General features: G+C 45.7%; 1 protein-coding gene across 9 annotated transcripts in view; it reads left to right on the top strand.

Moving 5' to 3' along the window:
* Positions 1-3,170: 3,170 nt before the first annotated feature.
* Positions 3,171-14,032, top strand: part of MBNL3 (muscleblind like splicing regulator 3) — a 165,546-nt gene continuing 154,684 nt past the window's right edge. For 2 of the 9 annotated variants that reach the window (XM_072625998.1, XM_072625994.1), the window contains exon 1: positions 4,217-4,482. The gene's annotated coding sequence lies outside the window, so the exon portion shown is untranslated. Of the gene's footprint in view, positions 3,271-4,216; positions 4,483-5,376; positions 5,397-5,719; positions 6,158-7,112; positions 7,499-14,032 lie in introns of those variants that run through there. The other 7 variants (XM_072626003.1, XM_072625995.1, XM_072625996.1 and 4 more) reach the window with 6 other exon arrangements.

Here is a 14,032-nt window from a genome sequence, read left to right as displayed (position 1 = left end):
AGAGTCCAGAATATAGCCATTAAGTGGTGCTTGGGCAGGGAGCTATTGTAGTCCAATCTGCCAGTATGTATCAGAGGTTGGTCCTCCTGACCGGGAGGCCACCTCTCTATCCACAATATCACCCTGCCTCTAACCTCTTTACAAGTCACAATGATAGGTGGCATTGATATGACATGCTTTCAAGTTTGCAATGAGCATTATATACATTCTGTCATTTTAAGTCTTATAGAAACCCTGTGAAGACACAATGGAAGGAGTGGGCTGAAGAGGATGGGGTGGGGTGAGGGGAGGTTGGGAGACTGAAGAGAGAGAGATGAGTATGAGGATAAAGGCCGCAGAAGAAGGAGGCTTTTACCTTAGCAGAGGGTGACCTGGAATCACTGGGATTTGAAGAACAGTAGTTGGGAGTTTCAGGGCAAGTCCCTGTTGACAAGGATCCCCCACTTTCAGGATTTTGTGATGACAAAGCACCTAGACTAGGGTAGTTAGCATCAGTGTTCTCTCTTAAACACTGGAGATAGAAGAAGGCAAGAAATTAAGGTTTAATTTTTATCCCAAGATGACCAGCAAAAAGACAGTTTGTTCAAAGAGTAGGTACTTGGTTTCCAGTTGGGCCCAATGTCTAAGGCACTAATCTTTGGTGGAGTGGCATGTTTATGGAGGCTCAATGCCTGGTACCTGTGGTTGAGGGCCCTGGATGGGCTCCAGGGCAGGTGACTGGGTTGGTTGAAATCTAGCAATTGAGATGCCAGGAGACTGACTGAACTCACATTTCATTCCCAAATCTCTTTCTGTAGAAATCTCCACCCCTCCTCACCTACTCCATCCTTTGAACCCCAACTCAAACATCTCATCCTCTAAGAAGCTTGCACTTATCCTTATTCTGGTCTCTCTCCACTCTGAGGGGTACACTTCTTTGCACCTCTATTTACACACCCACAGGAAACAGGAAAAAGAGCTCTGGTTCTAGAGTCAGAGGACCTGGGTTCTGCACTTACTTTATATGTGATCTTGGATGCAGTTCAAATCACTTCCTCTCTCTAGGCCTCAGTTTCCTCTTCTGTAAAATGAGGAGGGGTGAACTCAGTAATCTCTGTGGCACTTTCCAGTTCCAAAGCTATGATTCTGTGGCTGTATCAAATTGATTTGTGCATTTCTCCACTCAAAGCTTAAGGCCTTGGATAATGTTTGTTGAGTGAATGAACAAATGGAGCAATTTTCTATCTATGCCAGAGGCTCCCTTTGATGTTCAACGAAAGTGATCAGATTGCCTTACCTTGTTGTTGGAGAAAAGGCTGCCTCCTTCTATGATGGCTCAAGATTACTTTGGGGGCTAGTATTTATTTTATTGTTCTGAGTCTTCTTAATTTTTTTTGCCCTGGATACAAAGAATTGTTTAATGTCAAAGCTGGAAGAGACTTTAGAGATAATCTAGCCCAACTTCTCATTTTATGGAGGAAAAGTCTTGGGCCCAGAGAGGGTTCAATGACTTGCCAACATGCTGCATCAAGTCTCTGACAGAGCCTGGATTAGAACCCAAGTCTGTTGATTCCCATTGGAGGCTCCATCTAGTACACCGGGAGGTGTGGTTAGATTCCTTGTGGGGAATCAAGAAAAGTCTCACAGAGATAAGAAAGAAATTGTAGGGGATAAGTGGATAACTGTCATTTTGAGTTCTTTGACTATTCCTGTCCTAGCTCCAGAGATTCCACTCAATAGGGACAGCCATCATACCTGGCCAGCAGATATATTTGTCTTTGAACTCAATTGCTGTGGTCTAAGCAATCTTACATGATCTGTCACTCTCATATGCCAGTGAAAAGAAACCTCCAGTTTCAGCCTAGGTTGAAGGCTCCCCAACTCCAGAATGGCCCTGTTCTAAGTCCTTCATTCTATTATGTTCTTCACTTTGAAAGATTATTGATTGCATGAACTACTCCTCAGTGAAAAAGGAAGAGGTGATATTGATAGTGTGCTAGGAGTTCAAAAGCTTCCCCAATCAACAACATACTGTTATGTGAGAGTATTTAACTTTTCACCTATCCAGCAACTTGAAACATACAGCCACATTTGTTTGGTTGTAAACTACAGTGCTCCTTTTGTTACCAAACCATTGCATAATTTAGAGAATTCCTTCCTGCACCAGTCAAAGTTAATTATATTTATTGGAACAACATTCTACAGAAGTTACCACATTTCCAACTTGATTCTTAATCTTCCATTTTTATGATTGAAATTCCAGACTTCCACCAATGAGAGGGCTCATCACTACAGAGACTCTCTTCCCTGGTGCCCACTACACTTCCTCCTTACCTTCCCACATTATATGATTTCTTTGCCATATCTTTCTGGTAAATCCCCAGTAAAGGTTCCACCCAAGGCCCTAGAAGCCTTCCCCAGTTCTTTAAGCTTTCATTTCCATTAGTGCATCACTTGGTCAAGAAGAATGGAAGTCCTTGAGGTCAGGGAATATATTTATGCTTGGTCTTTGTATTTCCATGGCTTAACTAACACAGGATCATAGCTCCAAAGGGGGAAGGGAACTTGGAGGCCATCTAGTCAAACCTCATCATTTTAAAAATGAGGAAACTGAGACCTAGAGGGGGAAAGTGACTTATCCAAGGTCCCACATAAGGTCCTAGATCTAGAACTGGAAGGGATCTCAGAGACCATCTAATCCAACTTTCTTATTTTACACTTGAGGAAACTGAGGCCCAGGAAGGTGAAGTATGACTTGCCCAAAATCATACAGATAGTAACCATGGGAAATGGGATTTGAATCCAGGTGTTTTGATTCTGGACCAAGGTGCTCTTTCCATTGTACTATGCTGCCTCTAATAATAGAGTAGCAGTAGTGGTGGTGGTGGTGCTGGTGTTTGTGTGGTGGTGGTAGTAATAGAAGTAGCAGTAATAAAACACCACCTACTTCACATGGTTGTTGCGAAGATCAAATGCAATAATGTATGCAAAGCTTTTGCAAAACAGAGCTATGTAATTATCAGCTATTGTGGATCTGTAGTTTCACTGATCCTTGGTGTTCCTTCTATCAGTGTTGATCAGAACAGGTCCATGCCATTCCATCTTATCAGATTTCACCCTCATACCTGGTTTTCTTCACTCTCACTTTATGACTATTGTATCTCCTTTTCTGGCCATTCGCCTCTTCTTTATGGTGGTTTTGGAAGGTCTAGTTGCTACTGGAGAAGGAAAAATATCCTATCGTACTTGAAAGCATCTTCCCGGCCTCAGGACTCACCAACTGGTCTCCAGGTATGCCCAAGCTTTTTGTGATGGAAAGGCTTTTGGGGAGTGAGGGTGGAAGTGAGGGGAAGAAACTTCAAGCTCAAGTGTTATGACCCACTCCCCAAACAGGAACGAGAACAGAGCATTCCTCCATTATAAGATGACAGGAAAATTGGACCAAAGACTGCATTTATCTTAGCATTGCAGTGAGAGAGCAGAGACTAGGACTACCTCCAGAGAATCTCTGTGTGTTGTTGTAGAAGGTATGAGCGAACTCCTATTGTCCTTGAAAACTACAAGGTAGTTTGTATGTCCAGAAGGTTTGCCCTTCATTTTTAATGGAGTAATCTCTCTGCCCCCCCACCCTCAAATTTGCTATTATTTTTGGCATATCAGGAAAGTATGAAAGTTGATTCAGACCCACAATTTTTCTGCAGCCTTCCTTCCCTTCTCTTCCCTTCCCAGGAAAATAGTAGGACCCCTATTCTCTGGGCCTATTATGAAATAGTTAGCGGTCTATTGTCCCCTCGCCGGAGGCTAACTTAGAAGCCTGGCTTTTGAGTGGCCAGAAAATTACCTATTCATGACCTTGCTTTCATGATGCAGAGTTTGCATTCATCGAATTTCTAATCATAAAAATAAACTAGCCTCAGGTTACATGAACTTCAGAAATATCTATGTTTATATGTATGTATATAAACATATACATACATACATATGTATGTGTGTATATTATTTATATGTATGTATATGTGTATGTATGTACATATACAGACACACCCATGCATATATGAAACTCCCACCAGAGAAGGCTGCACACACACCGTTGTGGACAGCAAAGAGGTAGGAAAAAACAGTGCTAACCAAAGTTAAGGTTAGTATAAAGAGTCCTTTGTTGGCTTGCTGCGATAACAGTCCCTCATTTGTTAGATCCTTGTGTATAAAGTTATATAATTCAGCCTTGCCTCTTTTTTTTTTCCTTCAGAGCTGACTGCGGTTTCTGGATTGCCAAAATGACTTCCCATATGTGATAGGGATTGGACTGTGAGAACTCTGCAGGTCATTAGGCAAGGTGGGGGGTGAGCGTAGGGGATAGGGGTGAAGTCAAGGGCTGGCAGTGGTGGGGTTACAAAAGAAGGCAGCAGAGATTTTCCTCTTCATTATTTTGGTTTGCTTCCACGAGCCGGAAACTTCTGGGTCCTAGGTGGTTTGTGCTACATTTCTCTCCATCTAGGGGAGGTGAGAGATACTGCTCTGTCATATTGTCTTGTATAGATTATTTCTGTAATATTTTAATACGGGAGGGGGGAGAGGGTTTTCCAATGATTTTAAGGAGGTATTTATCCAATTCTACACCCATGCCTGTAATTACCCTGCCACCAGTGTAGTTCCGCTAACAAACAGGTATTGATTTCTTGCCTCAAATGAGTTTGGGGTTCTATTTCGGGCTGGGCACAACACAAATGAAAAGTATCGCCAGCCATTCTGGAATTAGACTCTGAGCCTTAACCGCTTGAGTTTTTCGGAAGCTTGTGTGCTTGACTGATTTGTCCTAGGATCAGAAGCATTTGGAGTGGGGAAAAGATCACTTAGCGTCCCGTTCCCCCCTCCCCCCTCCATTGTATGGATTTGGAAACTGAGAGGGAGAAGGGACTGATGAAATGAAATTCAGAGCGTGGAAGCAGCCAAGGGTTAATATACATCAGCTTCTCTAAGACCGCTACTGAAATTCCCGAATATATATGCTTATCAACCATCACAGTATTTTAAAAATAATAATAATTTAAAAAAAAAACCTATAGAGTTATTTTTTGGTATTAGTCATTACTGATATTTAAGCAGTCAGACGATAACTGAGGTTTCTCTTACACTTTATTACTCTGAACAGTCTAAAGACATCTAGTTGCATAGATGTAAAGTTGTGAGTTTTTAAAATATAATATTTTACGTCTTTGTTTTTTCCATTTTCCTCTGAAAAATGTTGGGGAGCTCCTTTCAGGGCTAACCGCTCCAGCTCCACTTAATACAAAAGTACTTTGCAACGCACAGCCTCTCTCCCCCCCTCCACCGTTAGCCCCCGCCCCCCTAGCTCTTATCAGAGGGGAAAATGGTTTGGGTATTCAGAGAGGCAGAGGATGGGGGTAAGCCGACTTGTGAGTATGTGGTCTCTTCTCGTCTCCTATCTATTTTCTAATCCATATCTTTCTTTCTATTGTATTTTTTGTCTCTTCTATTGTTTTCTATATTTTCTCTTCTATCTCTTAGATGACTGTGATTGTATTTTAGATAAATATTAGCCCGCGGACAGGTTTGTTTTTGGCTCTTTCTCTCTCTTTTATAACACTCGATTTCTATGCCAGTTATTGTTATTGTGCTAAAACTTTTTTTTTTCTAGGAAGTGTAGCTTACTGCACGAACTCTCCTTTTTTTTTTATAAGTTCAAATATGAGCCTGATAATTTTTTTTTTTTTTGAAGGCTGCAGCTTACCAAGGAAGTGGCTTTATTCCTCGGGGAATAGACTCGGCGAGTGCCTGGGCAGCCCCGGCTAGACTACGATCGTGTAGTTTTTGCTAATTTTTAAATAGTCTCACACCCCATTGAAATAAACATGATTTTCAGTGCTTTGATTTTGACGCACCGAAACGGTGCACAAAGAAAAAAAAATTGTATGGCTATGTGTATGTGTTAAGAAATATTGTGCGATGGGGAGAATGAAATGTGTCCATATGCCAGGTGTGAGAAGCAGAGTAATTCTTTAGCCCCGCTTTGGAATCCTAAAAGAAAGGAGACACACAGCGAAAGGGAGCGAGAGCGAAACGGAGCAAGAGAGAAAGAAAGAGGCAGACTCTCGAATTCCCCCAACTGGACTGGGACTCGCCTAATTTAGGGACAGAACGAGGTGCTGCGAGCAAGGTGAGCCGTGCCAGGGCTGGTGCAGCTCTGCGCCGGGACCTCCCTACTTCCCAAGCCGCCCGGCGGGCGGACAGGCGGCGGGCGCTGCCGGCTGGCATGCCGTGCAGCTGCAGGAGACGGCGTGCCTACTTTTGGGGCTGCGCACCTTCTTTGTCGCCGTCCCCCAGGTCTTTTACTGGCTCTAGGGAGGTTCTTTTAAAGACGGCGAATTTCTTTATTGCATTTAATAATTGATCAGCAGTGGCGCTTTGAGGTGAAAGCTTCGGGAAGGCGGCGGCTGATGGTGCACCCTCTCCTCCCTCCCCCCCACCCCCTCCACCCCCGCAACTCCCTTGCCGGTTTGAGCAAAGCCAAGCCGCCCTAGCCTGGATGGACCGGGTCGGGCCGGGCCGGGCTGGGCTGTGCTGGCTGCTCGGGGCTGCGCCGATCGCTGGGCCTCCACCTCCCCCTACCGGTGCTGAGCCCCCCAGGTCCTGTTGATGTGTAGTGGGGAGCGCCCCTGGGTGTGGGTCTATGCGAGTGTGTGTGTTTTTTCTTCTTTTCCGTGCAGTGCAGCGGTGCATTTGTTTGTGTTAATTGGTTTGTTGACTCACCTTAGAGTATTGATAGATGCATTTAGCTAGAGAGGAGTGAGGCTTTCGCCTAGGTTGCTATGGCAGCAGCCAGCCCGAGCTCCAAGCATGTACGACATAGATCTTGGAAGCTATTAGGTGCACTCGGGCTGGACTGAACCAAGTCGACCGGGAGGGGGGGGGCACGGTGAGGAGGGGGCGAGCTCTGCGGAGTCGGGGGGCCCCTGGCGGGGCGCAGTGGCCCGCCCCGGAATCCGGGAGCCAGCCGCGAGCCGGGGGGCCGCGAGCCCGGGGCTGCTGTTGCCAGGGCGGGCGCGGCGGCGCGCGGCGGCGGCGGTGGCGGCGGCGGAGCCCTGGAGGCGCGGGCGGCGCGCGGCGGAGGCGCGGAGGCGCGCGGGCGGCGGCGGCGGCGGCGGCGGCGGGAGCGGGGCTCGCTCTCGCCTTGACATTTTATCCCCCAGAGCTGCATACTTGGAGCTGGCTTGCACGTCCCAGTCATGAAGTTCTGGAGGTGGGGCGGGCTTTAATTTGCCTATATCTAATGATTTCCGAAGCCGGGCTTTAAAATGGCGGCATCCGTCCTGCACCCCTGCTAAAGCCTCCCCCAGCACTTGGGAGACTTTGCTTAGTGCTGCTTTTGCTTCTGCAGCTAACATATGGCATGTGCTGCTGCTGCTGCTGCTTCTGCTGCTGCTGCTGCTGCAGCTGAGAGCTGGGCCCCGTAGTAGCCGATCCAGCCGCCGCTGCTACTCCTGACCATCAGCGGAAGGTAAGGCGCAATCGGACTTTTCTTTTGGGGAGCAAAGTTCTTGAGGAGGCGCCCCCCCAAACCGCCCCCGGGATGGAGGGAGCTCCCACAAAACCAGAACAATCGGAACAATCATATTAATATTAATAATAGCCGTGCCCTCTTTGCAAGCAAAAGAGATGCACCTTTTGACGAGGTGAGATTTTTGACGGCTCTTTACATTTTGTTTTCCTTTTCCCCTCTTTTTTGCCAAAACGCCTGGAAGAGGACTTAGTGCATGGCATTACAGTAGGAAACCATTTGCGCAACTAAACATTTTTTTTTTTAAATTTTCCTCCCCCTCCCCATTTTTTTGGGGGGAAACGCAGTGCTGTAAACTGTAAGCAGCTTCCTCGCCAATGCTCTTCCTCTGCGCTCCAGCTCAGCAAACGGGGCAAGGCTTCCCCCCCACCCCACCCCCCCCACCCTTCTCTTTTTTCTTCCTCTTTTTAAAAAAAAATACAATTGGGACTTGGAAAGAATGTTGACGCTTTTAGATTCTAAGGGATGTTCAGAAAGTGATTTTGGGGAGAGGGAGTTTTTCCACTCCTGAGCCTTCACTTGAAAAAAAAAGACCAGCTGCATCAAATGAGTAGTGAAAGTTTGGTTTGTGGATTATTTGATTGCGTCTCTCTGGAAGGGGGGAGGCGGCGAAGCTAGTGTGTGGATTTGGGGATCCTGCGTCTGTCTTAGGGGACCCATCTTGGTGTCCTTTGCGTAGCATTCATTCTTGTCTGCCTTTTATTAGGGAAGTGTTTCTTTGTGGGCGAACTTTCCCTTCAATTTGTGGATCCCGGACTCGCTGCAGATTACTTGCATAGCTCCGCAGCCGACCGGACAGCAATCACAGTCAAAACATTTCCCTTTCTTTCATTTCGAAAAGGTTGATCATTTTTGTCAGTGCGCTGAATCCATTCCCACCCCCACCCCCACTCCCACCCCGCACCCCCGGCTTGCAGGAACAATTCTGAAGACTTAGGAAAGGGACTGTTCGTTGCTTTACAAATGCTGACTCTGGGCAGCGGCAGTCTATTTGGGCTAAAATCGGCCCCTTCTGGAGGTCTTAGGCTGTGTACAGCCCTTCTGATTCGACCTATCCAAACCAAGAAGTCACTTTAGAAAAAAACAAACCATAAATTAACATCCCCCCATTTTAAGTTTTCTCTTTTACCCCTTCCCGCCGCCCCCCTCAAGACTTAGGCATGCTAAACAGTCTTTCGCCTGTGGGCTGGCTTTTCTGCCCCCATTTCTGACCACTCTTGTCTCTCCTCAAGCAGTAGAAACTACTTGACAGACTCTCCTGGCACAATAGTTACCAAGAGAGTGAGAGGGGTGAAGAGAGAGAGCCAAAAGATTTTTCTGTACATCTCCTAGGGCATGCGCACTTATTCAGCTTTGCCACCGCACTGTAGTCTGCCTAGAAACAAAGAAGCAGAGCCCAGTTAAAGTGGTGTTTACTATGTACTGTTTTGCCCCTGTCATTGTTAATTGAGCAAAATAGCTGGAGGTGTTTATTTCCTCACATAAGAGAGGCAAAACGATGCCGGGGGTGGAGGTGGGCAGCAGGTAGATGCTCCTTAAGAAAGGGTCCAGCCAGGCGAGGCAGCAACTTGTCCCCTTTTTCCCAGGCACACACTTAGATCCCAGTTCTCCATAGGTTCTGCCTTCTCATAGGTTTTCCTTGCTGAATCATTGCAGACCTCTGCGCATCAGACCTCTTAAATTACAGCCACGGGTGTCAGATTTGACACATGCCGCAATAGTGCTCGGCCAGCCCATCCTGGCAAAACTAGCTAATATGAGACATTGGAGGAGAAAAGCAGCATTTAACGTTCAGTCCTCTTAGGTTGAGGACTTAGGAAAATATAATACGTGAGCTTTTATGGCAACGTTAGATGGGAAGTTGTTTGTTGGAAAGATCTTTTGAAGGAAAGAATAAGGGAGGCTGGACTGTAATACTTGTGGCAGCCGAGTCCCCTGTTTCACTTCTGCCAGTGTTAAGCAGTTCGGATGATCCCCAAAGCGATTAAGAAATAGTGCCTTTTTCTCCTAATATGTCTGTCCTCTCTAGGAATTTCACAAGCTGCAGTATATACAGGAATTAGAGCTCGACTAGGGGGAAATTGCAGTTTTTAGAGGAAAGGGTATCATAATGGGATAGTAGGTAGGTGATTTGGGGGCTCATTGCAGATCTGCTAGGGGCAACCCATTTCCCCTCCCCTCTCCACACCTCCGAATTCCAACAGAAAGTACCTTCTTGGTTTAGACAAGAACTTGACGTTTCAATCGTATATGTTTCACTTCATTGTCTGGATTCCATTGGACTTGTAATTCATCCTGGTGACCGGTAGGCTTATGTTATCCACCCTGATTTTCAATATGAAAAAGTAATCAAAGCGTCTTAGAAAGAAGGGTATGTGGTTTTGAATGTTTGTATGATGTTGGGTTGGGCTGGGCTGGGCTGCCACTGCACTGTTCTGGTGACCCGAAGCCAGAGTGTCTGCTGCTGTGACAGTGGCTACTTTTTCCAGGTGGTATCTTTCCCAGATAATTTGATGGTGATGCAGATTTGAGTTTGCATTCTAGCCTTGCCTGCTACCAGGACAGTAATTTAAAGGCAGAACAAGGTGGGTTTTTTTTTTTTCATTTCAGGTTTGAAAGAAATGGTGGGATAGGATTAGAAACATTGGGATTTAGGGCATATCAAGCAAGAATAAATTACCGTACATGTTCGACATGTAATTTGATCCTGTAATTAGAGTGAGGTAATAGTCTCTGGCTTGTTAAAACTATCAAATGTCAGCCGGGGCTCACAAGTCTATGCAGCCCTGCCTCAGTTGGGGTGTTGTGGTGCCTGCAGCAATGTTGTTAAGTTCTTTTTATAACTGAACAAATGAATTTATCTCTCTCTTCTCCTTCCTACCCTCCCTCACCCAGCCCATTTTGAGCCTACTGTTACTAGTATATGGCTCTTTAGGGCAAAGAAAAAAGATTACAAATTGTAGATTAGATTTTTTTGTCAGTGTGGGTTTTTTTTTGAGGGGATTGTTGTTTCTCATAAGTATAATATAGCTATGGCTTATTGAAAAATAAAAAAGAACTGTGCCTCAGTACAGTGAGGCAGTGACTATTTTCTAAGGAAATAAAATATACTGTTTGATGGGGGGAGGGGGAGTAATTTTATCCGCAGTTTAAAAAAATCCTGCCCAATGAGGATGCCATGAGATATATGCTAGGGTGCACTTTTAGATAGCCTGATGTGGCACTCCTCCTCTTCCTAAAATGGCTAGGATACTGTCCAGAGATTCCAATGCCCCTATGTGAACTACAGCCAAGAAGCTTTGGGATTAGTGAGCTATCAATTACTTTATCAGGTGTTAATGACTTTGCCTAAAGAAAAGTTCTTTTCAGGTCATTCCAGCCTACCAGTAAAGAGCTCTAATAAATCTGCCACTTAGTCCTGCTTGGTATTAAATTGATGACTGTGGTTTAAAAAAACTGATGGGGAACAATCATACAATCATGGAATAACCTGTAATCATTTTTATTGGAAAGAGATAGGCCAGACTTAGAAACGTCAAGGTGGACTCCTAACCAGCTGAACAGAACAGCATTGACTCTATCCCCTGAAAGACCTTAGATTTTTATCTGGTTCTTTCAACTTTCCCTTTTTTCAAAGGTGCTGAGGGGATTAAAGAATCTCTGTCACCTATTAGGCATGTTTGACAGGTATGAGGAAACTGAGGCATAACGAAGGATCCTGGATTCCTAATCCAGGCAGTTAACCTGTCAAATACTGAATCCTTCCAGATTCAAGAAAGATAGTGGTAGTAGTAGTAGTAGTAGTAATAGTAGTAGTAGTAGTAGTAGTAGTAGTAGTAGTAGTAGTAGTAGTAGTAGTAGTAGTGGTGGTGGCGGTGGTAGTAGTAGTGGTAGTAGTAGTGGTAGTAGTAGTAGTGGTAGTAGTAGTAGTAGTAGTAGTAGTGGTGGTGGTGGCGGTGGTAGTAGTAGTGGTAGTAGTAGTGGTAGTAGTAGTGGTAGTAGTGGTAGTAGTAGTAGTGGTAGTAGTAGTAGTAGTAGTAGTAGTAGTAGTAGTAGTAGTAGCAGTGGTGGTGGCGGTGGTAGTAGTAGTGGTAGTAGTAGTGGTAGTAGTAGTGGTAGTAGTAGTGGTAGTAGTGGTAGTAGTAGTAGTAGTAGTAGTAGTAGTAGTAGTAGTAGTAGTAGTAGTTGTAGTAGTAGTTGTAGTAACAACAGTAATTCTAGAAAAATCCTGTATATTTATATGCTGCTTTTCTTCCAATATGTTTACCTCATGGTAGCATCAGGAATCCAGGATTTTTTTTCTTACTTTAAATAAGCATTGCAGGACACATAGAGTTGATTAATTCTGTTTGTTAAAATGGTACGGCCATTCCCAGGAATTACTTCCATCAGCTGTTAAGTTGTCTCATGGATAGAAATTCCAGGAGATGACTGCTGATTTTAGGTAGGCAGTTTGAGGTAAGCCTCCGCTAAGTAACCCTACCAGTAACTAGGCATTGGAAGGCTATACCAAGAGCAAGCTGCTATTGCCTGAGACAAAGTCAAATCAAAAATTGAGCAAGCTGGCTTGAGGGAGAGCCTGCAGGCTATTTGATATACTCTGACGATGGGAACACTGAAAATTTGCTGATTTCCTTTCCCCACTCCCCACCCCCAAAATTCAATCACTCAAGCAGGTTTGGTTCCCTCCATCAACTTTCTTCATCATCCAAGAGGTTGAAAATGAGTGTACTTTAGGAACATATACCTGTAGGGTAGGTGAACATCACGTGCATTTTAGGGGATCAAAGAGACTGAATCATAAAAGGTAGTATAGGCTGAAGTTACAAGGGAATCTAGGGCTGAATTCCAACCCCCCACCCCTCTACTCCCACTGCAGGTAGAAATTTCAGCTGGTACCCACCATATTTCCACTGTAGGTAGTCATCTCAACTGGTGCCCCTTCTACTCCCACTGCAGACAAGAATCTCAACTGGTGCCCCTCCCACTAGGTCTGCAGACATGAACCCTAGCTGGTACCACTCCCACTGCAGACACAAACCCTAACTACCTCCTCCATACACACACACACACACACACACACACACACACACACACACACATACACACATACATTGCAGACATGAATCCCATCTGGTGACCCCCTATTCCTATTATAGACACAACCCCTGACTCCCACTGCAGACCTGAACTCAGATTCTAGTATCTCCCCCACTTTTACTATATACAGGCACTGTATCTGCGACATATAGCCCACTCCCACTGAAGACACAAATCCCAGCTGCTGCCCCCTGCTCCTAGGGTAGACATAAACTCATCCTGTACTCCCTGACTTCCAATGTAGGCAGGAGCCTCATGTGGTGCCCCCACTTCTCCTACTGCACATAGGCAGCCTATCTGATCCCCACTCCTACCAAAAACATAAATCTCAAATGGTACCCTCCCATTGTAGACACAAACTCTATCTCATCCCCCCTATTCTCATTGGAGACAGGAACCCTACTTGGTGCCTCCCTACTCTCACTGCAGACATAAATCTTATCACTGCCCCCCATGACCCACTACCTGGCTGCCTCTTTCCCATTGAAGGCACAAGTTCTAGCTGCTGCTCCCACTCTTACTGTAGATGTGAACCCCCTTTTGTACCCCTACTCCCATAGCAGACAGGATGTAGATTGTGACTCCCTGTACTTCAGACAGCAACCCCACCCATCCAGTGCCCTCCCACCCCCATAGCAAACATGAAAACTAGCTGGCACCCTCCTTTCAATTTCCACTGAAGACATAAAGCACAGCTACTGCCCCCCCCGACTCCTACTGTAGACACTAACCCTATCTTGTGTTCCCCTAATCTCACCACAGGCAGGACCTCATCTGGTACCTCCCCCTTTGCAGACAGGAATCCCATCTGGTTCCCCCTCCCACTGCAGACAAGAATCTTAATTGGTAGCCCATCTCTTTCTGGTACCCCCAGACTCCTAATACTTAGAGGAATCTCAACTGGTACCCCTTTCACTCTTACTGAAGACAGGAAACTCATCTGTTTCCCCTGACCCCTCCACTGCAGATAGGAATACCATCTCATCTGATCCCTGTCTCCAACTGAAGACCAATTCCAGCTGCTGTCCCCCCACTTCTACTGTAGAAACGAACCTGATTTTATACCCCGCTCACAACCACTACAGATGAGAACCCAACTAGTACTCTCTGAACTCCCACTGAAGACATAAACTGATGAACCCACCCACTCAAGGCAGGAACCCCATTTAGTATCCCTGTTCCCACAGCTCACAGGAAGACTAGTTGGTGTTCCCCACTCCCACTGAAGACATAAATCCCAGTTGGTGCCCCCCACACCCACTGGAGATATGAACCCCATTTTATAATCCCTTTCTGGCTAGTGCCCCCTTGACTCCCACTGCAGACAGGAATCTCAGTCACCCCATCTGGTGTACCCCACCCTCCCACTGCAGA

Source organism: Notamacropus eugenii, chromosome X, assembly GCF_028372415.1.
Source record: "Notamacropus eugenii isolate mMacEug1 chromosome X, mMacEug1.pri_v2, whole genome shotgun sequence".
Lineage (NCBI taxonomy): Eukaryota > Metazoa > Chordata > Mammalia > Diprotodontia > Macropodidae > Notamacropus > Notamacropus eugenii.
This window is presented reverse-complemented; position numbering and strand designations above follow the sequence as displayed.